The sequence below is a fragment of the Ranitomeya variabilis genome, chromosome 3 (assembly GCF_051348905.1).
Source record: "Ranitomeya variabilis isolate aRanVar5 chromosome 3, aRanVar5.hap1, whole genome shotgun sequence".
Classification (NCBI taxonomy): domain Eukaryota; kingdom Metazoa; phylum Chordata; class Amphibia; order Anura; family Dendrobatidae; genus Ranitomeya; species Ranitomeya variabilis.
This window is the reverse complement of record NC_135234.1, coordinates 109,463,130-109,489,251: the sequence shown is the minus strand read 5'-3', so window position 1 is coordinate 109,489,251 and position 26,122 is coordinate 109,463,130. Positions and strand designations below refer to the sequence as shown.

Genomic DNA, 26,122 nt, shown 5'->3' with positions numbered 1-26,122 from the left:
CTCTGTCTATCAAGTTTAGTATTGGCCTCCTTTGCTGAAATATGATTTCATTTCTGTGTACGTCATTTCCCTCTCCACTCACAGTTAATATTTGTGGGGGGCTGTCTTTCCTTTTGGGGTTTTCTCTGAGGCAAGATAGCTTTCTATTTCCTTCTTTAGGGGTAGTTAGTTCTTAGGCTGTGAAGAGGTGTCTAGGGAGAGTCAGGAACATCCCACGGCTATTACTAGTGTTGTTGTTAGGATTAGGGACTGCAGGCAGTAGAGATACCACCTTCTCAGAGCTCGTTCCATGTTGTGTTTTAGCCACCATGTCATATCAGTGTGGCCTCTTAACCACCAGGTCATAACAGTACAGCTGGCCCACAATGTGTTAAATGCATCTCAAAAGAGGGAAAAGAAAGTTCTGAGTCATTTTTTTTTCCTTTGTAGCTTGTTTTGTCTTTTTTTTCCCCTTAATTTCTGGGTGGTTCAGGATTTTGGTGCCGATATGGAGGTTCAGGGTCTGTCCTTGCGCGTGGATCAACTCGCTGCAAGGGTACAGAGTATCCAAGATTATGTTGTCCAGACTCCGGTATTAGAGCCTAGAATTCCTATTCCTGATTTATTTTCTGGGGATAGATCTAAATTTTTGAACTTTAAAAATAATTGCAGATTGTTTTTTGCTCTGAGACCCCGTTCCTCTGGTGACCCCATTCAGCAGGTGAAGATTGTTATTTCTTTGCTGCGTGGCGACCCGCAGGACTGGGCATTCTCTCTTGAGCCAGGAAATCCTGCATTGCTCAATATTGACGCATTTTTCAAGCGCTCGGATTGCTGTATGACGAGCCTAATTCTGTGGATCAGGCAGAAAAAACTTTGCTGGCTCTGTGTCAGGGTCAGGAAGCAGCAGAAGTATACTGCCAGAAATTTAGAAAGTGGTCTGTGCTCCCAAAATGGAATGAGGATGCCCTGGCAGCGATTTTCAGAAAGGGTCTTTCTGAAGCCCTTAAAGATGTTATGGTGGGGTTTCCTACGCCTGCTGGTCTGAATGAGTCAATGTCTTTGGCCATTCAGATTGATCGGCGCTTGCGCGAGCGCAAGGTGGTGCACCATATGGCAGTGTCCTCTGAGCAGAGTCCTGAGCCTATGCAATGTGATAGGATTTTGACTAGAGCAGAAAGGCAGAAATTCAGACGTCAGAATGGCCTGTGTTTTTACTGTGGTGATTCTGCTCATGCTATTTCTGATTGCCCTAAGCGTACTAAGAGGGTCCCTGGGTCCGTTACCATTAGTACTGTACAGCCTAAATTTCTCTTGTCTGTCACCCTGATTTGCTCATTGTCGTCCTTTTCTGTTATGGCATTTGTGGATTCTGGCGCTGCCCTGAACTTAATGGACTTAGAATTTGCCAAGCGCTGTGGTTTTTCCTTGGAGCCTTTGCAGAGCCCTATTCCCTTAAGGGGGATTGATGCTACGCCATTGGCCAAGAATAAACCTCAGTACTGGACACAGTTAACCATGTACATGGCTCCAGCACATCAGGAAAATATTCGCTTTTTGGTGTTGCATAATTTGCATGATGTTGTTGTGTTGGGTTTTCCATGGTTACAGGTACATAATCCAGTGCTGGATTGGAGATCTATGTCTGTAACTGGTTGGGGTTGTCAGGGGATACATAGTGATATTCCTTTGATGTCCATTTCCTCGTCCCATTCTTCTGAAGTTCCTGAGTTTTTGTAGGATTTCCAGGATATATTTGATGAGCCCAAGTCCAGTTCCCTGCCTCCTCATAGGGACTGCGATTGTGCCATTAATTTGATTCCTGGCTGTAAGTTCCCTAAGGGCCGACTTTTCAATCTGTCTGTGCCAGAGCATGCCGCTATGCGGAGTTATGTAAAGGAGTCCTTGGAGAAGGGGCATATTCGCCCGTCTTCGTCACCGTTGGGAGCGGGATTTTTTTTTGTTGCCAAGAAGGATGGCTCCTTGAGACCCTGTATAGATTATCGCCTTCTCAATAAGATCACTGTCAAATTCCAGTACCCTTTACCTTTACTTTCTGATTTGTTTGCTCGGATTAAGGGTGCCAGTTGGTTTACTAAAATCGACCTTCGAGGGGCGTATAATCTCATGCGTATTAAACAAGGTGATGAATGGAAAACAGCATTTAATACGCCCGAAGGCCATTTTGAATATCTTGTGATGCCATTCGGGCTCTCTAATGCTCCACCGGTATTTCAGTCCTTTATGCATGATATTTTCTGGAATTATCTGGATAAATTCATGATTGTGTATTTGGATGATATTTTGGTTTTCTCCGATGATTGGGAGTCTCATGTGAAGCAGGTTAGGATGGTATTTCAGGTCCTTCGTGCTAATGCGTTGTTTGTGAAGGGGTCTAAGTGCCTCTTTGGAGTTCAGAAGGTTTCTTTTTTGGGTTTCATTTTTTCTCCCTCGGCTATTGAAATGGACCCTGTTAAAGTCCAGGCCATTCATGATTGGACTCAACCTACATCTGTAAAGAGCCTTCAGAAATTTTTGGGCTTTGCCAATTTTTATCGCCGCTTTATTGCTAAATTTTCTAGTGTGGTGAAGCCTCTGACCGATTTGACGAGGAAGGGCGCTGATGTGATGAATTGGTCCTCTGCGGCTGTTGAGGCCTTTCAGGAGCTTAAACGTCGTTTTACTTCTGCCCCTGTGTTGCGTCAGCCAGATGTTTCTCTCCCTTTTCAGGTTGAGGTTGATGCTTCTGAGATTGGGGCAGGGGCCGTTTTGTCTCAGAGAAATTCTGATGGCTCGTTGATGAAACCATGTGCTTTCTTCTCCAGAACGTTTTCGCCTGCTGAGCGTAATTATGATGTCGGCAATCGGGAGTTGTTGGCTATGAAGTGGGCATTTGAGGAGTGGCGACATTGGCTTGAGGGAGCCAAGCATCGCGTGGTGGTCTTGACTGATCATAAGAACCTGATTTACCTCGAGTCTGCTAAGCGGTTGAATCCTAGACAAGCTCGGTGGTCTCTGTTTTTCTCACATTTTGATTTCGTGGTCTCGTATATTCCGGGATCTAAGAATGTGAAGGCTGATGCCCTTTCTAGGAGTTTTTTGCCTGATTCTCCGGGAGTTCTTGAGCCGGCTGGGATCCTTAAGGAGGGGGTGATTCTTTCTGCCATCTCCCCTGATTTGCGGCGGGTACTTCAGGAGTTTCAGGCTGATAAACCTGACCGCTGTCCAGTGGGGAAACTGTTTGTTCCTAATAGATGGACTAGCAGGGTAATTTCTGAGGTTCATTGTTCGGTGTTGGCTGGTCACCCTGGGATTTTCGGTACCAGAGATTTGGTGGCTAGGTCCTTTTGGTGGCCTTCCTTGTCGCGGGATGTGCGTTCGTTTGTGCAGTCCAGTGGGACCTGTGCTCGGGCTAAACCTTGCTGTTCCCGTGCCAGTGGGTTGCTTTTGCCTTTGCCTATTCCTGAGAGGCCCTGGACGCATATTTCCATGGATTTTATTTCTGATCTTCCTGTTTCTCAGAAGATGTCTGTCATCTGGGTGGTTTGTGACCGGTTTTCTAAGATGGTCCATTTGGTACCGTTGCCTAAGTTGCCTTCCTCCTCTGATTTGGCTCCATTATTTTTTCAGCATGTGGTTCGTTTGCATGGTATTCCGGAGAATATTGTGTCTGACAGAGGTTCCCAGTTCGTTTCTAGGTTTTGGCGGTCCTTTTGTGCTAGAATGGGCATTGATTTGTCTTTTTCTTCAGCATTCCATTCTCAGACAAACGGCCAAACGGAGCGAACCAATCAGACCTTGGAAACCTATTTGAGATGCTTCTTGTCTGCTGATCAGGATGATTGGGTGACCTTTTTGCCGTTGGCCGAGTTTGCCCTTAATAATCGGGCTAGTTCGGCTACCTTGGTTTCGCCTTTCTTTTGTAACTTTGGTTTTCATCCTCGTTTTTCTTCGGGGCAGCTTGAGCCTTCTGACTGTCCTGGTGTGGATTCTGTGGTGGACAGGTTGCAGCAAATTTGGACTCATGTGGTGGACAATTTGACGTTGTCTCAGGAAAAGGCTCAACGTTTTGCTAACCGTCGTCGGTGTGTTGGTCCCCGGCTTTGTGTTGGGGATTTGGTCTGGTTGTCTTCTCGTCATGTTCCTATGAAGGTTTCGTCCCCTAATTTCAAGCCTCGCTTTATTGGGCCTTATAAGATTTCTGAAATTATCAATCAGGTGTCTTTTCGTTTGGCCCTTCCAGCTTCTTTTTCCATTCATAATGTGTTCCATAGATCCTTGTTGCGGAGATATGTAGTACCTATGGTTCCCTCCGTTTATCCTCCTGCTCCGGTGTTGGTTGAGGGGGAATTAGAATATGTGGTGGAGAAGATTTTGGATTCTCGTTTTTCGAGGCGGAAGCTTCAGTATCTGGTCAAGTGGAAGGGTTATGGCCAGGAGGATAATTCTTGGGTTGTTGCCTCCGATGTTCATGCTGCCGATTTGGTTCGTGCTTTCCATTTGGCTCGTCCTGATCGGCCTGGGAGCTCTGGTGAGGGTTCGGTGACCCCTCCTCAAGGGGGGGGGTACTGTTGTGAATTCCGTTCTGGAGCTCCCTCCTATGGTTGCTAATGGTATTTTTGTGAGTTCTGCCCTTGGGCTCCCTCTGGTGGTTTCGAGTGGAACTGCTGCTCCTTTAGGTAGCTGTAGCAGCTGCCTTCACTAATCTCCTTGCCTGGGTTTGTTATTTAAACCTCCTCTGGGCTTTAGTTCATGCCAGCTGTCAATGTTCTTGGTTGGATTTGGTTCTCTCCTTGGATTTCTCATATGGCCTGTCCTTGTCAGCAAAAGATAAGTTTTTGCTAGTTCTTGTTTGTCCATTTGCTTGGACTCTATTGCTCTGCAAATATGTCTCTTTTTGTCCAGCTTGTCATTATGTATTATTCAGGCTAGCTGGAAGCTCTGGGAAAGCAGATTTGCCCCTCCACACCGTGAGTCGGTGTGGAGTTCATTTTTGTAAACTCTGCGTGGATTTTGTAGTTTTTAATACTGACCGCACAGTATCCTTTTCTCTCTGTCTATCAAGTTTAGTATTGGCCTCCTTTGCTGAAATCTGATTTCATTTCTGTGTACGTCATTTCCCTCTCCTCTCACAGCCAATATTTGTGGGGGGCTGTCTTTCCTTTTGGGGTTTTCTCTGAGGCAAGATAGCTTTCTATTTCCTTCTTTAGGGGTAGTTAGTTCTTAGGCTGTGAAGAGGTGTCTAGGGAGAGTCAGGAACATCCCACGGCTATTACTAGTGTTGTTGTTAGGATTAGGGACTGCGGTCAGTAGAGATACCACCTTCTCAGAGCTCGTTCCATGTTGCGTTTTAGCCACCAGGTCATATCAGTGTGGCCTCTTAACCACCAGGTCATAACAGCTCACCACACAACTAGATAAATTCCTTGAGGGGTATAGCTTCCAAAATGGTGTCATTTGTGGGGGGTTTCCACTGTTTAGGCACAATAGGGGCTCTCCAAATGAAACATGCCACTGGCAGAACAGTTTATCAAAATCTGCGTTCCAAAATATCACTTCGTCCTCTCTGAGCTCTGATGTGCTCCCCAACAGTAGTTTTCCCCACATGGAGTATTTGCATATTCAGGAGAGATTGCACAACTAATTTTGGGTCCATTTGAAAATTCCAAATCTGGGGCTAAAAACATTTTTGTGGGGAAAATGTGCTTTTTTATTTTCACAGCTCAATGTTATACACTTTTATGAAGTACCTGGGGGTTCAAGGTACTCACCATACATGTAGACAAGTTCCTTGAGGGATCTAGTTTCTAACCTTTTTTTCACTTGTGGGGGTTTCCACTCTTTAGGCACATCAGGTGCTCTCCAAACTTGACAAATGATTCCAGCAAATTTTGCATTCAAAAGTCAAATGGCGTACCATTTGAGCTCTGCCGTGCGCACCAACAGCAGTTTTCCTCCACATTTTGGGAATCAGCGTACCTAGGAGAAATTGTACAACAAATTTTATGGTGCATTTTCTCCTATTAGCCTTGTGAAAATAAAAAAAATTGGGGCTAAACAAAAATTTTGTGGGAGAAATGTGATTTTTTATTTTCACGGCTCAACATTATAAACTTCTGTGAAGTACCTGGGGGTTCAATATGCTCACCATGCATCTAGATAAGTTCCTTGAGGGATCTAGTTTCTAATATTTGGTCACTTGTGGGGGGTTTCCTCTCTTTAGGCACATCAGTTGCTCTCCAATCTTGACAAATGATTCCTACAAATTTTACATTAAAAAAAGTCAAATGGTGCTCCTTCCTTCCAAGCTCTGCCATGCCAGTTATTTTTCCCCACATATGGGGTATCGGCGTACTCAGGAGAAATTGCACAACAAATTTTAGGGTCCATTTTTTCTTGTTACTATTTCGAAAAATAAAAACTCTGGGTCTAAATTAAAATTTTTGTGAAAAAAGTTAACTGTTAATTTTTTCCTTCCACATTCCATTAATTCCTGTGAAGCACCTGAAAGGTTAATAAACTTCTTGAATGTGGTTTTGAACACTTTGCAGGGTGCAGTTTTTTGAATGGTGTCAAACAAAAACCTATATAGAAAATAAATCCCATAAAAAAGAATCAATTAAATAGTACCATGAATACCATACAATACAAAGCATAAACCATCAAGTATTTCTGTGAATACTTCTTTTTGGTTTATGTTTAGAATGGTGTCAGTCTTTTTTGTCATATATACCACTCAAAGTCACTTCAAATGTGATGTGGTTGCTAAAAAAAAGGTTTTGTAAATTATGTGGCAAAAACGAGAAACTGCTGGTCAACTTTTACCTGATATAACTTTCTAATATAAAAAAAATATGTTTCAAGAATTGTGCTGATGTAAAGTAGACATGTGGAAAATGTTATTTGCTAACTATTATGTGTGACATAACTCTCTGGTTTAAGGACATAAAAATTAAAAGTTTGAAAATTTAAAAATTTACAAAATTTTCACCAAATTTCACAAATAAAAAGTCATATTGAACAAATTTTACCACTATCATGAATTATTTCAGGAATGTGAAAGCAGGCTTTGGGGTGAAGGGGTAATATTTTACTTTATTATTTATGATGATTTGCTTATATAGCACTATCTTATTCACTGTCCCCATTGGGGCTCATAATCTACATTCCCTATCAGTAGATCTTTGGAGTGTGGGAAGAACCAGAGAACCTGGAGGAAATCCATGCAAACATGGGGAGAATATACAAACTCCTTGCAGATGTTACCATTGGTGGGATTTGAATCCAGGACCCCAGCGCTGCAAAGCAACAGTGGTAACCACTGAGCCACCGTGCTGTTTTTAAATCTCCCGATTCATATTGTATGTCATACCTGACGAAGGACACATTGCAAAAGGCGCATCCGGGTGTGTGCTGCACTTGGATCGCAGGCCGCTTAGGCAATTTCCTGTTGACTGTTCATTTCTTCTGCATGACTTCCATTGTAGACATATACTTATTTAACAAAAAAGACCCCCCGTATAAAACTATGATGCTTTATTATTAAATATTAAATACAAAAACCCCACATATAAGAAACAGACCCTATCAAAAAAAGGGTCGCACGAGCGGGGGCGCCATTCTCGATACCTCTTAGGGTGCCAACCTCCGCACCTAGGCAGATTGAACTCTAGGGTATTTTTTGCAGTTTGAAGGGATAGTCCACGTATATCTATACACCCTTCTAGCAAATATCAGTTGTCACGTGTGCTAATCACCGCTAATGTGTGACATTTTTTGTATAATGTGTACTATCTAATTACATATTTATAATCTGTGGGGGGTATTTACTCCCCCTTTTCTGAGCTGACTTTTTTTGATAGGGTCTGTTTCTTATATGTGGGGTTTTTGTATTTAATATTTAATAATAAAGCATCATAGTTTTATACGGGGGGTCTTTTTTGTTAAACGAGTATTTTTCCCTTAAAGTATATATATTTCTACAGTTAACCGTCCCTTTTTTTGTTCTTTATGGCTGGCTTTTTATCTGGACCGATAAATACTGATCAATGGATTGAGGATGCTAATTTAGCCTTCTCCACAGACAATGGTCCGTCAGGAATTAACAGTTCGATGTCCATTAAGAATTTATTTAATGAATTATTTGTGGGATACAAGAATAATATTAAGTCATTCTGGGAAATTAAGGCCCTTGAAAATTATCTTAAAAATAACATTGTTCCTAGTGGTTTGAGAATCAACCTTTCTCCATCGCCCAGACTGATTAGTCCACAATTTTTGCAAGTCTGGCAGAGAGAATCAATAGCGTCCTCGTGTAGATTCATGAAAGTCCTGATTGAAGAAGAAAAAATAAATTTTGAACGCACTAGGAAAACACTAGGAGAACTCATAGAAAAAGCCCTGGTATTTAAATCAGATCCTGAATTTACAAGGAGGGAGTCTCTGTTACAGACCTCTGTGGAGAAATTTCAAGCCAATATTAAAGAGAGAAAACATTTTCAATTTACGAGAGATTATACTGAATTCAAAGAGAATAGGGCGTATAATTTTTTGAATTCCCAACGAGATAACCGCAGTGAGATTTCATCATCAGAAACAGATAATTCTGACAGGGATAGATCCAATTCAAGAGGTAGGTGGAGACAAAGGGGGAGAACACGAGGCAGAGGACAAAGACGTAGATGGCAAAATTACAGCACATCTACAAATGCCCCTATGGGACCTACGTCAGGCACACAGATACAGGGAGGTTCCCATACAAACAATTTTGCCAACAATACAGGAGAGCCATCCCTACCAATGCCAATGTCTATGCACTCATCTCCCTCACCTTCCTCGTCGTCTTTTTTGGAACAAAGGGCCCCACTTGGATATCCACTGAGAAACAGAATGGTCTAAATCCGGTGGGGTCAAGTCAGATTATCAATCTTAGTAATTATAAGCTATCATATGATGAATACAATGTGTTATTGAAGGGCCTTAATTTTGTTCCCACAACTAGATTTGATGCATTCGGTTGGGTTAAAGATGTTAACTTGTTTGCACGCAAACTCAAATGGCATAAGTTTTACGTACAGAAGGATAAGGAAAGGTGTGAGAACTTGGGTATTTCGGTGGAGGATCTTGAGGCTGTTGATATATTGACAGATCTGTTGGGGGACAATGAACGCAATGATGGATTGGGTCCCTTTACGTCTCTTAAATGTAAAAGTACCAGAATGCCTCCGGGGGGGGGGGACTAGATTCTGTGGACATCTTTCTCAAGGTTGTGGAGGAGGAGTTATTAAGGATCAAACCCTATACTATGGGATATGACTCACCATCTAATCTCGCAGGATCGGAGCTTACAGCCTTAACTGGGCTGGAGAACAACAGAGAGATCATTATTAAGCCCTCCGATAAGGGGGGCAATTTGGTAATAATGAATCATGAACAATATATGGGTATGTGTCAATTGATATTAAATGACAAAGAGACATATGAAGTTCTTAAAAAAGATCCAACCCCACAATATATGGATACTCTAATGGACATCTTGGTCAGAGGCCTTGACCTCAGATTAATAACTAAGGATGAGTTTGATTTTCTCTCCCCCTCCCTTCCCCTGGTGCCTGCCTTTTATTGTCTCCCTAAGATACACAAGGGACTTGTTCCCTTGAAAGGACGCCCCATAGTGTCAGGTATTGACTCTATGGGTCAAAATGTGGGGATATACATTGATAGAGTTCTCCGTCCATTCGTGGTCTCATTACCTTCATATTTGAGAGACACTATGGATTTACTTACTAAACTTGAGAATATGGAGATTGGGACTGGTACTTACCTAGCATCTATCAATGTAGAATCATTATACAGCAATATCCCACATAAGGCAGGCATCAGGGGGATGGAATTCTTCCTCAAGACCCGGGCTACTCATTGTATTCCACATAACAACTTTGTGGCTGAACTCATGGCATTTATTCTGAATCATAATTGTTTCCTTTTCTATGGAAGGACCTACCACCAGCTCAGGGGGACGGCGATGGGGAGCCCCTGTGCCCCATCGTATGCTAACCTCTTCCTGGGCTGGTGGGAGGAGACCATTATTTTTGTGGAGGAGGCCTGGTGGTTCCCTAAGATTTTATTTTGGTTGAGATTTATCGACGATGTGTTCATGTTGTGGACTGGTACTGTTGATGAATTCAATCGCTTCATCCTGTGTATTAACGAGAATGAAATCAACATGAGATTCACATCGGAGATACATGAGAAGTCTATTAATTTCCTTGATCTGAACATTAGTAAGAATCATGGGGGTGGTATTACCACCAGGACCTTTAGGAAGCCAACATCCACCAATGGTCTCCTCAGGTGGGATAGTTTCCATCCAGGTACATTACGCAAGGGTATCCCCAAGGGTCAGTTTCTGCGCATCAGAAGAAACTGTTCTGATAACCGTGAGTTCACTACACAGGCCTATGATCTTAAGTGTAGATTCGGCCAGAGGGGATACCCTGGAGCGGTCCTTGATGGAGCGTGGAAGCATGCAGCAGAGTGTACTCGCCATGATTTACTTCACCCAAAACCCAAGGTTAATGCACCTGAGATCCCGAGAATCATTGGTATGTTCGACAATAAATCGAGTGTGGTACAGAATATTTTAAAAAAGCACTGGGGGATTTTGAGAGCTGACCCCGATCTCAAAGATTTCGTTCCACCTACCCCAAAAATTACATATAAAAAGGGGAGATCCATCAGGGATCGACTAGTTCATAGTTTCTATGATCGCCCAAAAGCAGCTGGCACTTGGCTAGATCGTAAACCCTGCGGTACCTTTAAGTGTGGAGATTGCAAATTTTGCTTGTGGGTGAGAAAAGAGAAAACCTTTAAGAGTACCACACTAGCTAGAATCTACTATATGAGGGATTTCGCGAATTGTAAAACAGAGGGGGTGGTATACATGGCCACCTGCTTATGTCCCCTTAACTACATTGGGAAAACTAAAAGGGAGTTACGGAGACGCATTGGCGAGCATTTGGGTGATATAAAGCATAAGCGGGATACACCGGTGGCTAAGCATATCAGATTGTCCCACCTGAATGATAATCGAGCCATCTCCTTCTGCGTCCTTGAAGTTGTGCGGCGCAACCCACGGGGTGGCAATTTAAATAAATTACTTCTACAAAAAGAGTGTCAATGGATTTTCAAACTGCGAACTCTTGTACCGGATGGTCTGAATGAACAGCAAAACTTTTGCTGTTTTCTATGATTCAGTAATCCATTATCACTAGCCAGACCTTATAACCGAGGTATTTTATCCCGGTTCCTTTCATCACTTATTTTTTTATTTTATCATATATTGTATATGTAATTCTGTAGCCCCGATTGGGTCCTAACTTCTTATAAGCTGGTAATGCAATAGTCCGCCTTGGGTAATCAGAATGTAATATGATGAATATGATGTAGACTATTTTTCATCTGACACTTTGTGTCACTACATGTGTCTATCTATGCATGTTCCTGTTAGATTTATTAATATGCCAAAAGAATTTTGCGATGCCCCCTGCCTTTTGGTGATTGAATTGGGTGAATATATGTATTATCCCATCATGTTCACGCATGCGCTAGTAGCATTATATATCGTAGCACCTTCTGTGTAGATGGCTGCTGTGCGCTTGCGCTCTGGTTCATCTTTCCTTGCGCATTTGCTTTATGCGCGTGCGCGTTATACTAATCTTCCTCTCTTCACAGATGAGATGGCTGCGCGTGCGCGGTAGTGATTTGCCGTCTCACCAGCCCTTTAGTGATTGGCGCATGCGCTTTGCCAGTCGGCTGTGTGCCGTATTTCCGCTTTTTACGGCGGCTAGTGCATGTGAGTATGCTTGGTCTGTGTGGGGGCATATATGGACTCCACCATCATGGCGATGCCGTGTGCGGGGATTGCGCTTCCTTGGCCTCTCTGTAGGATTAAGATGGAGGTATTATATTGATCACTAAACAGGAAGTCAGGACATGTGTGCGCGGATATTTAAGTGGGACCCAGAGGTAATGAAATGCAGCCTTATTTTTGTGGACAACTCCATACTGCCATATCTCTATCCAGTCTCTCCTGATGAACCCAGATATGTGGGGGAAACGCGTCGAGAGTGTTTCTGAAGGTTTCTTCATTTATTAACCGGTGTCTGAGCCACGGTATCGGGATTAGTCATCCATCTAGGGACTATGAACACAGCAGATGAGTATATTATCAATTGAGTGTGTATCTGCAATTATGGCATTGGGCTATCCTGCTGTGTTTGGTCATTATCTTTCCTAGATAGACGTGGTGGCACCTTAACATATTTATGGCAAATATATCTTTTATACTATATTGTTATCAGTCAGCTTCATATTAGGAATAGGTGCACATTCATTTTTTTGCTTTACCCCAAAATATTGTGGTTGATATACTGAGTGTATATAGAATCCCTGTCTTTCTGTCTTACAGCACATTGGAGGGGGAGGGCCTGAGATGTAATGTAGATTGTTCACATACTGCTACAAGTTAATATCAGCCATCTGGCCTTCTGTTTCTGCCCTATTGTCTTATAGGGAAGAGGTAGGAGAGTAGGGGCAGCCATCGCACGAGCGGGGGCGCCATTCTCGATACCTCTTAGGGTGCCAACCTCCGCACCTAGGCAGATTGAACTCTAGGGTATTTTTTGCAGTTTGAAGGGATAGTCCACGTATATCTATACACCCTTCTAGCAAATATCAGTTGTCACGTGTGCTAATCACCGCTAATGTGTGACATTTTTTGTATAATGTGTACTACCTAATTACATATTTATAATCTGTGGGGGGTATTTACTCCCCCTTTTCTGAGCTGACTTTTTTTGATAGGGTCTGTTTCTTATATGTGGGGTTTTTGTATTTAATATTTAATAATAAAGCATCATAGTTTTATACGGGGGGTCTTTTTTGTTAAACGAGTATTTTTCCCTTAAAGTATATATATATTTCTACAGTTAACCTAGACATATACTTACCTTGCTATATGCACACACAAATAACACCCCCCCGTGTTCCACTCCTCTATGTTTAATTTTATGCACATTGTCTGCTACACATTTTTTTATAAATAGAGGCTTTGTGCACAACATTTATTTGTTACGTCCAGGGCCTCAGTGGCAGAGTGGGCAGGCCAGGTGTCAGTAGTGCAATTAACCCTCTGCATGCCGGGGGAAGGATGTTCCCGATAATTTACTGCCCTCTTATGTGCAGTAATTGTGCAGTTATTTATGCAAGTGCGGGCATCCCTTTGCATGTAGTGCAACCTGTATACCATTCTTGTCCAATAAAGATATTTTTATCCTTCTATCATTTGTTCAAGATTTCTTCCTTTTGGACCATATTTCGTTGTTCTCCCTTTCGTTTTCAGTGATTTTCCGAATGGCTTACCATTCATCCACCTAGCAAATATTTGTCACATGTTCCACATTGTGGTTTATTTAATTTTCCCAAGTTGACGTATATTATTTGCTACGTTCAGTATGTGTTCATTCTAACCTGTTTTTATTTATCAGACTATCCCAGATGTGGTAAAGATTTGTTTATTTTATTTCTTTCTATTTTGGACTGGGAAACAAAGATGATTTAAACTTTTACATTTTATTTTGCTTTTTTGTTTTGTTTTTCAAAACTTTTTTTTTTTTTAAATTAACATTTACATCATTTTTTTTTGTCCCACTACAGAATTTGGACCTTTTGTATTGGGATCCAAGGGGTAACATTTCTCCTTGTGAAGAGTGACAAGCCAAACCTTGCATGCCAAGGTGAGGAGACTTTTAAGCCTTGCAAATCTCCTCTGGGAAATTAAATATACAAATTGCCTCTTCAGAGAGGAAGAGGACTAGAACTCTAGTCCCAACTATTGGAAGTAGCAATATCACCCTTTAACCCCTTCCCGACATGTGACGGGATAGTACGTCACATGTCGGGACCCCCGCTTTGATGTGCGCTCCGGCGGTGAGCGCACATCAAAGTCGCGACATGTCAGCTGTTTTTTACAGCTGACATGTGCGCGCAATAGCGGCGGGTGAAATCGCGATCACCCGCCGCTATTAACTAGTTAAATGCCGCTGTCAAACTCAGACAGCGGCATTTAACTACCGCATCCGGCCGTGCGGCCGGATATGAGCGAATCGCCGACCCCCGTCACATGATCGGGGGTCGGCGATGTGTCAGGAAGGTAACCATAGAGGTCCTGGAGACCTCTATGGTTACTGATCGCCGGTGGCTGTGAGCGCCCCCCTGTGGTCGGCGCTCACAGCACACCTGCATTTTAGCTACATAACAGCGATCTGATGATCGCTGTTATGTAGCAGAGCCGATCGGGCTGTGCCTGCTTCTAGCCTCCCATGGAGGCTATAGAAGCATGGTAAAAGTAAAAAAAAAAAGTAAAAAAAAATGTGAAAAAAATAAAAAAAATATAAAAGTTTAAATCACCCCCCTTTCGCCCCAATCAAAATAAATCAATAAAAAAAAAACCCAACCTACACATATTTGGTATCGCCGCGTTCAGAATCACCCGATCTATCAATAAAAAAAAGCATTAACCTGATCGCTAAACGGCGTAATGAAAAAAAAAATCGAAACGCCAGATTTACGTTTTTTTGGTCGCCACGACATTGCATTAAAATGCAATAACGGGCGATCAAAAGAACGTATCTGCACCAAAATGCTATCATTAAAAATGCCAGCTCGGCACGCAAAAAATAAGCCCTCACCCGACCCCAGATCACGAAAAATGGAGACGCTACGGGTATCGGAAAATGGCGCAATTTTATTTATTTATTTTTTTGCAAAGTTTGGAATTTTTTTTCACCACTTAGGTAAAAAAGAACCTAGTCATGTTAGGTGTCTATGAACTCGTACTGACCTGGAGAATCATAATGGCAGGTCAGTTTTAGCATTTAGTGAACCTAGCAAAATAGGCAAGCAAAAAACAAGTGTGGGATTGCACTTTTTTTGCAATTTCACTGCACTTGGAATTTTTTTCCCGTTTTCTAGTACACGACATGGTAAAACCAATGATGTCGTTCAAAAGTACAACTCGTCCCGCAAAAAATAAGCCCTCACATGGCCAAATTGACAGAAAAATAAAAAAGTTATGGCTCTGGGAAGGAGGGGAGCGAAAAACGAAAACGGAAAAACGGAAAAAGCTCCGGGGGTGAAGGGGTTAACAAGCCTTGCCACATGACTTAGGATAAAAGCCAAAACCAAAATCTCAGTTGGCAGAAGCTCTTGTAGTACAAAATATAGTTAAAAAAAAGTCTAGGCACATTGGAGTACAAAGATGGCCTTTAGTAGGCCCACAGCTGCCATGGTGACCCACCAGTACCTGGCTACAGCCACATGGTTCTCAACTATTTAAATGCTGATGTTAAAGACATTGGAGTCTAAATGGTTAACCCCTTAGTGACAGAACCAATTTGGTACTTAATGACCAAGCCAATTTTTACAATTCTGACCACTGTCACTTTATGAAGTTAAATCTCTGGAACGCTTCAACGTATCGCACTGATTCTGAGATTGTTTTTTTCATGACATATTGTACTTCATGTTAGTGGTAAAACATTTTCAATATAACTTGTGTTTATTTATGAAAAAAAGAAAAAATTGCAAAAATTTAGAAAATTTTGCAATTTTCAAACTTTTTATTTTTCTACCCTTAAATCAGAGAGTGATGTCACACAAAATAGTTAATAAATAACATTTCCCACATCTCAATTTTACATCAGCACAATTTTGGAAACATAATTTTTTTTGTTGGGGCGTTATAAGGGTTAAAAGTTGATTTCTCATTTTTCCAACATAATTTAGAAAACCATTTTTTAGGGGCCACCTCATATTTGAAGTGAGTTTGGGGGGTCAATATAACAGAAAATGCCCCAAAGTGACACCATTCTAAAAACTGCACCCCTCAAAGTGCACAAAACCACATTCAAGAAGTTTATTAACCCTTCAGGTGCTTCACAAGAACTAAAACAATTTGGAAGGAAAAAAATGAACATTTTACTTTTTTCCCCAAAAATTACTTTGGAACCATTTTTTTTATTTTAACAAGGATATCATGAGAAAATAGACCAAAAAATTTGTTGTGCAATTTCTCCTGAGTCTGCCAATATGCCGTATGTGGGACAGAGCTACTGTTTAGGCGCATGGCAGGGCTCAGAAGGGAGGGATCACCATTTGACTTTTTGAATGCAAAATTGGCTGGAATCAATGGTGGGCACCATGTCGCATTTGGAGACCCCCTGACATACCTAAACAGTGAAACCCCTCAATTCCAACTCCAACCCTAACCCCAACACACCCCTAACCCTAATCGCAACTCTAACTATAACCCTAACCCCAACACACCCCTAACCCTAATCCCAACCCTAACCATAACTCTAACCACAACCCTAACCCTAACACACCCCTAACCCTAACCGTAATCACAAAAATAAATGCAACCATAACTCTAGCTACAACTCTAGCCCCAACACAACCCTAACCCTAGCCCAACCCTAACCCTAGCTCAACCCTAACCCTAACTCTAGGCCCAACCCTAACTCTAACCCTAAGTCTAACCTCTATCCTAATCCTAGCCCCAACCCTAACCCTAGCCAACCCTAACCCTAGCCCTCTGGGATATCTGGGGAGATCTGAAGTGCACACTTCATGCTAAACAGCCCAGGAATTTACAGGAACTGGAGGCTTTTTGCCAAGAAGAGTTGGCAGCTTTACCATCTGAGAAAATAAAAAACCTCATCCACAACTACCACAAAAGACTTCAAGCTATCATTGATGTTAGAGGGGGCAAAACACAGCATTAAGAAATGGGGTATGTGAACTCTTGATGAGGGTCATTTGGATGTTTGAGTTGTCTTTATGATTTAAAAAGAGAAAACACAGTATTTTGACAATAAATGGCTTCACCCAACCACTAACCATGAGTGGAGAAAAAGTTTTGGTGTTTTCATTCATATTCTCTGAAAAAAGGCCAAGAAAGCAAAAATTCTGCCAGGGTATGTAAACATTTCAGCACAACTGTATTCATTGATCACAACATAGAGAGTAATTTATTGTTTACAATGCCATAACCTAGTATTTCATACCTCTTGCTTTAATTACTGCACCACACCAACAGGGCATTGAAGCCACTAGGGTATTCAAGACATCCTGAAGGACCTTGCTCCATTCCATTTGCAAATCTGCCAACAATTCATCTTTATTGCTATGGGTACAGGCCCCAACTCATCACCCTAACTAATCTCAAAGGTGCTCTGTAGGGTTTATGGAGCGCCCCCACACCGCCGCAGGGCCGAGGGGTACCCGGAGCCGGGCCTCTAGGTCTCAGTCCTGGGGTTGTCACGGTGGCTAGACCCGGTCCGTGGCCCTGTCCGTCAGTGGGGGGACGTCCGGTGAAGTAGGTGCTGTTAACGGTGCAGGTCGCGGTAAATAACGAGGACACCAGGTTGCAGTCTCTTTACCTCTTTACTGAAGATGTGGGAGACCTCAGTCCCGAGCGCTGTTAACTGGGTTTTCAGAGACCGGCCGGTCCAACGACACATCAGGAGCTCTCTTTACAGGTGGGAATCAGTATCTACCTTCTAGCGCTGTGTGTTGTAGTTCTTCCCTGCTGAGCTCCCGGGATAGTCCTCACAACTGTTTCTTTCTGTATCTACTGTTCCTTCTCCGTCCTCCAGTTGATATGGTAGGACGCACCCGTATGACGGGGTAGGCCTGGAGTTCTTCCGGGACCCTAGAGTCGCCCCTCTCCCACAGCTGCCTCCGTTGTCTGCTTAGGTGTTAAGTGAGACAGCCAACCTGTAGTTAGCTGCCCTGCCGTGGTTTGCAATGTACTTAAAGTCTCTTACTTGCTCGGCGTTCCGGCCACCGACTGTTTGCGCCTCAGAAGGATGTTGCCTCGGTCTAACAGCAAGACCCCTTCTGGTATTTCTCCTTTTCTGTATTCCCGTTGTTTACTGGTTAGTTCTGCTCTGAGGAGTCTGCCAGGATCCCATCCCTGACAGGTCCTCTCACTAGCTCTTCCCAGCTACTTCTCCCCGTCTTCCTGTCCAACCCCCAGTTTTACCAGAGTTGTGAGGAGTGGCCTACTAGATAGGACCACCCCCCCTGGTGGCCGGAGTGTGAAGTGTGGTGTGAGTGTACCTGATCAGAGAAACTCCTTAGTGCAATCAGACGTACCATAGCTCCCCGTAGTGGCGGAGCCACAGTACTGCAACAACCAGAACTCTGGGGTGCTGCACTCCCCCCCGGTTAAATCCAGTACTCCGGGACTGGGAAAACAAGAACAATAATACATGTTAACAGAAAACACACAAATTTTTGAAATAGCATAACAATTGAACATAACAATGCTTCCCTTTACAGGAGGTGAGGATTCTTGAACGTTGCAAAAGTTAGGTCATGCACAGTTTATGACTCTCAGTTCAGTGGTTGAAACAGCGGGGACCCCGGGTAAACAAAGGGGCCCCCCTTGTGGAAGTTTTTGAGCAATTCACCGTCCATTACTCTAGTGTCCATTTAAAAACCTGTAACAAAAGGATATGCATACAAACATTTTCAATTACATAGCAGCCCTATCAATTCCTCCAAGTTTTGTAACGGAGGGGAGTTTGATTTTGAGTGCTGCGTGTGGACCTTCGCAGCGCAGGGGTTGCTATTGGTCTAACAGGGCCCGCTATGCTTGCTACCGCTGGTGTAGTGCGCTGTTTTCTAACTACACTTCTAGTGAGTCTGGGTAGCACTGGCAGGTTGGGGCTCTCAGAGCTGCTGCTATCAACAGTGGGTACGGCAGGCTCACTGATAACAGAGGGAGGATTTGCCGGTTCAACGGTTGGCATGGCTTCTTCAGGCAAGGCTTGTTGAGGTTGCGGGACCGGATGATCTGGTACCACCATTGTTTCTGGTGGGTCCGGCTGTGGAAACGTTAGAACAGGTACCGCGATGGCCTGATTTATCTGAGTCCAGGACTGGGGAAAGTCACCAAGGACAGTATGGAACATCTTCTCCTTTTCCACCGGCGGGGAGATTTCTGGGGCCGGGCCCCTCTCTTTCAACTTATCGGGGCAGACCTTAAGGTGATCCCTGGATACCGCTGTCGAGGTCTCCCCTCTGTCCTTGCTGATGAGACAGACCTTAGTGTTGTCGAAGTCGGATGGCAAGATGGTATACGGTTTCGCTTCCCATTGGTCATCAAGCTTGTGTAACCTCCTCTTTCGTTTAAGCACTTGCTCACCAGGTGACAGGGGAATCGCAGGAGCGTGTTGATTGTAGTCCCTTTCTTGTTTCTGCCTAGCCTGGGCAAGACTTCTCTCCACACACTCCTGTACTTCGCGGTATCTTCGCTGCCTTTCTGTATCCCAATCTGCCTCCGGCGAGGTATCTTCGGGTACTAGGACCCCCATGTCCAGATCAACGGGTAACCGACTAGACCTTCCTCGCATCAGGTACGCTGGAGTACAGTTGGTGGAACTTACTGGGATGTGGTTGTACATATCCACCAAGTCAGGCAACTTTGTCGGCCACAGGTTCCGTTCCTCCACAGGCAAGGTCTTCAATAAATCGATTACTACCTGGTTCATCTTCTCGCACATCCCGTTGGTTTGGGGGTGGTACGGTGTAGTTCTGATCTTCTTACACCCGTACAACTGGCAGAATTCTTGGAACACTTCCGCTTCGAATGCAGGCCCCTGATCGGTCAGTACTTTCTCTGGGTAGCCATGGGGTCTACAAAAGTGCTGCTGGAAGGCCCTGGCGGCAGTCCTAGCTGTTAGATCCTTGACAGGCACAACCACCAAAAACCTGGAGTAGTGGTCCACGATGGTAAGGGCGTAGATATAGCCCGACCGGCTAGGCATCAGCTTCACATGATCCAGCGCGACCAGTTCGAGCGGCCGTTTGGTGATGATAGGCCGCAGGGGAGCCCGTTGACTGTCACGGTCCTTCCTTCGCAGACTACACGGACCACACTCTCGACACCACTTCTCAATGGTTCTCTTCATGCCAATCCAATAGAACCTCCCTCGGAGCAGCTTCTCCAGCTTCCTCCATCCGAAGTGTCCGGCTCCATCATGGTAGGCTCCCAGAACCATGGGCGCATCTCGCCTTGGCACCACTATCTGCCACACCAATTCATGAGTACGTGGGTCGATGCTCCTCCTGCACAACTTGCCATCATGGATAAACAGTTTGCTTCTCCCCTTCCACAGCTGTTGAGTTTCTTGTGGATCATCTGGGCCAGGGTGCAACCCAGCCTGCGTCAAGAGTTCCTTCACCTGACGGACCGCGGGGTCACTATCCTGGGTTTCTGCCCATCCGTGGTGGGGCAGGGGATTCAGCGTGGCATCCGGTTGGTTCTTGTGCCTGTTCTTCACATGGTGAGAGTTCTGAGTGGCTTTGGGGCGATGGAAGGCAGGCAGCTCCACCTCTTCAAGTGCCTCCGGGTCTTCTCCCACTTCTGGTAGATTGGGCATTCGGGACAGAGCATCGGCATTGGCATTCTGGTGTCCTGCCCGATATTTGATGGTGAAATCATAGTTGGACAGCCGGGCCATCCACCGCTGTTCCAAAGCCCCGAGTTTGGCAGTACCCAGATGCGTTAGCGGATTGTTGTCCGTGAAGACGGTGAATTTCGCGGAGGCCAGGTAGTGCTTAAACCTCTCTGTCACTGCCCAGACGAGGGCCAGGAATTCCAGCTTAAAGGAACTATAGTTGTCAGGGTTCCTTTCCGTGGGACGGAGTTTCCTGCTGGCGTAAGCGATCACCCTTTCTTTGCCGTTCTGAACCTGGGACAGCACGGCTCCTAATCCCACATTACTGGCATCTGTGTACAGCACAAACGGTTGATCGTATTCGGGGTAAGCCAGTATCTCTTCTCCCGTCAGTGCCGACTTCAAACAGGTGAAGGATTCCTCCAGCTCTTCATTCCAATCAAAGGGGGTTTTCCTCCCCTTGGTCTTCTTTGGTTGGCCCACCAGCAGATTTTGCAAGGGTGCGGCCTTCTTGGTGAAATCCTTAATGAATCTCCGATAGTAACCTACCAACCCGAGGAACTGCCGGACTTCGTGGAGGTCACTAGGCTTTGGCCAGTCCTTGATCACTGTGACCTTGTCGGGGTCTGGGGCCACTCCTTCAGCGCTCACCACATGGCCCAGGTACTGCACTTTAGGTTTGAGCAGATGACACTTGGACGGTTTCACCTTTAAGCCGAATTTGGACAGGGCTTCGAACACCTCGGCCAGGTGCTTCAGATGGTCTTCGTAGGTCTTAGAGAAGACAATGACATCATCCAAATACAGCAGCACAGTTTCAAAGTTCATGTGTCCTAGGCAGCACTCCATCATCCTCTGGAACGTTCCTGGAGCATTGCACAGTCCGAAGGGCATGTAGTTGAACTCGCAGAGACCCATTGGTGTCGTGAAGGCCGTCTTCTCCTTGTCCGCCTCCGCTACAGGAACCTGCCAGTACCCACTGGTGAGATCTAAGGTAGAGAAGTAGTTAGCAGATTTTAAAGCAGCCAGAGATTCCTCTATCCTGGGCAGTGGGTATGCGTCCTTATGTGTAATGCGATTCAACTGCCTGTAATCAACACACATCCTCATTGTACCATCTTTCTTTTTAACGAGGACTAACGGAGCTGCCCAGGGGCTACAGCTGTCTCTCACCACCCCAGCCTCCTTCATTTCCCGCAACATGTCCTTGGCACACTGGTAATGAGCTGGGGGTACAGGGCGATATCTCTCTTTTATGGGTCGATGATCTCCCGTGGGGATGTGATGTTGGATCCCTTTCACCTGCCCAAAATCTGAGGGGTGTTTGCTGAATACCTGCTCGTACTCGTGTACCACCCTGTAAGCCCCCTGTATTTGATGAGACGGGGTGGAGTCAGTGCCCACATGCAGTTCCCAACACCAGTCTTTCGAGTGCTCTGCAGAACCTTTGTTCTCCGCCACGTTTGACGGGACCAAGGGTTCAGGTGTCTGTATTACACTATTATTGACAGTGAACAATTTGGCAAGCGTGGTATACTTGGTTAGGTGGACCTCTTCCTCCCCACAATTGAGGACACGTACGGGCACTCTCCCCTGTCGGACGTCAACCACCCCCCGGGCTGTCAGAACAGTAGGCCTATTGTCTGAATATACAGGTTCCACCAAGGCCTGGTAGTCCTTACCCCTGAGGCCTATGGCTGCTCGACACCATATTAACATTTCACTCTTGGGAGGTATCGCGATGGGGTTTGAATCACTTACAGTGACACGACCAATCTCACCACCAGTCAGCTCTACCTGCTGTCTCTGCATCAGAGCTCTGATTTCCTTCTGCAGGGCACGTTGCTCACTGTGGCCAGCGTTTTCTGCCACCTGTTGCAACAAAACAATCACTTCTGCAAGACAATTTTCTATAACATTAGTACCAAGAGTCATCATGGGATTACATTCTCGACGATCAATATCTACAATCACAATCCCTTGGGCTTTCAATTCCACCCGCCCCACTTTGATGGTGACCTCCTTATACCCCACTTGTGGCAACGGCTGACCATTACTGGCGATTATGGTGAAATCATCGTCAGGGCCACGAGTAATATCAGCGTCCTCCCAATACCGTTTGTAGAGCACGTAAGGTATAGTCGTCACCTGAGAACCGGTGTCCAGCAAAGCATTCAAGGGGATTCCATCAATCACTACAGGGAGAACTGGTCGTCCTCCAATATACTTGGTTCTCCAATGCTGCGGGCCTGACCGTCCTACTCCTGGGGGTTGGCCCTTTGCCCCAGGGGTTGCTCGTTTAAAGGACAGTACCTTGCAAGATGGCCCACCTGATGACAGCGGCGGCAGATGGGTCGTCCATCCTGGTGGAAGCGATCGTCGGGCCGGCTCCTGGTCGGCGGAGTCCTCCTCCGTCGCATCCAAGGGACATCCTCCGGGCTGGAAGCCAACTGGATCTTCTCTTTGGGGGCCTCCTGTAGGGACTGCACCGTCCGGGCCAGGGCAGCAACGCTCTTGGTTAGCTCTTGCATCTGGAGACGGAGTCCTGCAGGGGAGTCGTCCTCGAAGCTCTGGGCGTCGGCCTCCGCGGCAACTGGGGTATCCGATGCCACCCCCTGGTGGTAGGTGAGAGCGGGGCGCCTGGGTGGCACTGCGCGGCTGGGCTGCCGCTCCTGCAATGCCTGGATAGCTCTATCTTTAAACTGCGCAAAAGTCAAGTCTGGATTTTGCATGGCCAGGAAGTGCAATTGGCCCCGCTGGTGACTGCACAGGAGCCCCTCGATGAACCGCTCCTTCAGGGTTTTATCCTCATCCTGCATGCTGCCGGGGTCACTCTGCTTAATGGCCCGCATCGCTTCCTGGAGATTAAGGGCATAGTCCCGTAAGCTATCCTGCAACCTCTGTTTGCATCCATAGAAAGTCAGTTTAATCTCTGTGGCAGTGCGAGTATCAAAGGTGGCTTTAAGCTTGGCGAAAATCTGTTGTGCAGTTCCTTTATCCTCAGCGGGCCAGGATTTCACTTCTCTCAGAGCCGCCCCAAAGAGTTGACCGGTTATCATATGGACCTTCTGAGGCTCGGTTAGGGGATAGAACTCGAGCAGGCTGCAGAGCCCTTCCTTAAAGTCAGTGAATGTATGCGCCTCCCCAGAGTATCGTGGGAGCCAGGTCGCTCCGGGCAGGTAGGGCATGGAGAAGGGCATTATGGCTTTTGCGTTAGCGGCGGTGTCCGACTGGCTGATGGGGGCAGCGGGCTCTGCGGCAGCCAGTGGCGGTATTAGGGCCGCGGCTTCGCCCGCTGCGGGGACCGGAGCTGCCCCTGCGTCCGCGGCTGCGACCGCCACCTCCTCTCCTCCCGACTCGGACATGGCCGTCCCTTCCTCCCACTAACCTGCTGGAGGTCGGAGTTCCTCTTCCGGGATTGGCGTCTCACCGCGCTTTCCGTTCCGCGCTTCTTTTGGCCGATTCCGCCCACGTAGCTAAGGCTCCTCCCTCCGCGCGCGGCAATGGCGAATTTTGGCGGTAACTTTCCGCGGCAAGCAGTAGCACACAGTTCTCTCAATAAAGTACAGTAAATCACAGTCTCTAGGCACACATGACCTGATTCTTCAGGCTTAAGTAGATCCTGTTCGTGACGCCAAGTTGGAGCGCCCCCACACCGCCGCAGGGCCGAGGGGTACCCGGAGCCGGGCCTCTAGGTCTCAGTCCTGGGGTTGTCACGGTGGCTAGACCCGGTCCGTGGCCCTGTCCGTCAGTGGGGGGACGTCCGGTGAAGTAGGTGCTGTTAACGGTGCAGGTCGCGGTAAATAACGAGGACACCAGGTTGCAGTCTCTTTACCTCTTTACTGAAGATGTGGGAGACCTCAGTCCCGAGCGCTGTTAACTGGGTTTTCAGAGACCGGCCGGTCCAACGACACATCAGGAGCTCTCTTTACAGGTGGGAATCAGTATCTACCTTCTAGCGCTGTGTGTTGTAGTTCTTCCCTGCTGAGCTCCCGGGATAGTCCTCACAACTGTTTCTTTCTGTATCTACTGTTCCTTCTCCGTCCTCCAGTTGATATGGTAGGACGCACCCGTATGACGGGGTAGGCCTGGAGTTCTTCCGGGACCCTAGAGTCGCCCCTCTCCCACAGCTGCCTCCGTTGTCTGCTTAGGTGTTAAGTGAGACAGCCAACCTGTAGTTAGCTGCCCTGCCGTGGTTTGCAATGTACTTAAAGTCTCTTACTTGCTCGGCGTTCCGGCCACCGACTGTTTGCGCCTCAGAAGGATGTTGCCTCGGTCTAACAGCAAGACCCCTTCTGGTATTTCTCCTTTTCTGTATTCCCGTTGTTTACTGGTTAGTTCTGCTCTGAGGAGTCTGCCAGGATCCCATCCCTGACAGGTCCTCTCACTAGCTCTTCCCAGCTACTTCTCCCCGTCTTCCTGTCCAACCCCCAGTTTTACCAGAGTTGTGAGGAGTGGCCTACTAGATAGGACCACCCCCCCTGGTGGCCGGAGTGTGAAGTGTGGTGTGAGTGTACCTGATCAGAGAAACTCCTTAGTGCAATCAGACGTACCATAGCTCCCCGTAGTGGCGGAGCCACAGTACTGCAACAACCAGAACTCTGGGGTGCTGCATTTATATCAGGTGATTGGCTTGGCCATTGCAACATTTTTCTTTGCTTCTTTGACTAAATTGGATTTGTGCTTAGGATCATTGTCTTGCTGGAATTTCCAGCCCCTGTCTACTTTGGTTCTATGCAGAGGGCCAATGACAGAAGCAGAAAAGCAGCCCCAAACCATGACATTGTCACCACCATGATTCACTGTAGGTGTTCGGTACCTTACATCATTACGTTTTCCAATTGGGCGGTATATATAATGCTTGCCATCATTACCAAACAGATTGAGCTTGGATTCATCCACCCAAAACACCTTAGACCAATCTGACTCTTTCCATTGACCGTGTTCTCTGGCAAACGCAAGTAGGACATTAGCTTCTTTACAGAGATGAAGACTTCTTGACTGGAACTCGTGCATTCAACCCTACTGCTCTTAGCCATCGCACCACAGTTTGGCAACTCACTTTGAACCTATATTCTTCATTAATTTCATGTGAAATCTTTACAGCACTTTTATGGACATCAGATACTGACTTTTTCTTAATAATGTGATCAATTTTAGAGGAAGTTTTCCATGGTTGTCCACTTCTAGGTTTGTCAGCTGTTTCATAATCTTTTTCTTTTTATCATACATGACACTTGACTCTAAAAGCAGTTGAATTCCATAGCTACCTCTTTTTGGCTTTTACCTGATTTCACTCTCAGAATAATAAGCTTCTGGACATCTGGTGATAAAAACACACACACACACAACAAAAAAAAAATTTTAGGCAAAATTTGACTACCAATGACAAAATGTGCAAAACATTTGGCTCAGCAAATGTTGAAAACTAACATATAAAGGGATAAAACAATGTCAAACACAATTTCAACCAAACAAAAGTGATCATACTTTTAAAAAAATACAGAACTTTTGATCGCCACTGTATATATCATTGTAAAGTGATTACCGTATATGCTTGAGTATAATCCGATCCGAGTATAAGCCTAGGCACCTAAATTTTACCACAAAAAAAC

General features: G+C 45.5%; 1 long non-coding RNA gene across 1 annotated transcript in view; it reads right to left on the bottom strand.

Moving 5' to 3' along the window:
* LOC143817987 (uncharacterized) overlaps positions 1–25,828 on the bottom strand; it is a 28,329-nt gene extending 2,501 nt beyond the window's left edge. The window contains exons 1-2 of the long non-coding RNA XR_013224242.1: positions 25,795–25,828; positions 5,751–5,958 (exon numbers count right to left, since the gene is read on the bottom strand). This is a non-coding gene — a long non-coding RNA (uncharacterized LOC143817987). The remainder of the gene's footprint in view (positions 1–5,750; positions 5,959–25,794) is intronic.
* Positions 25,829–26,122: the final 294 nt, after the last annotated feature.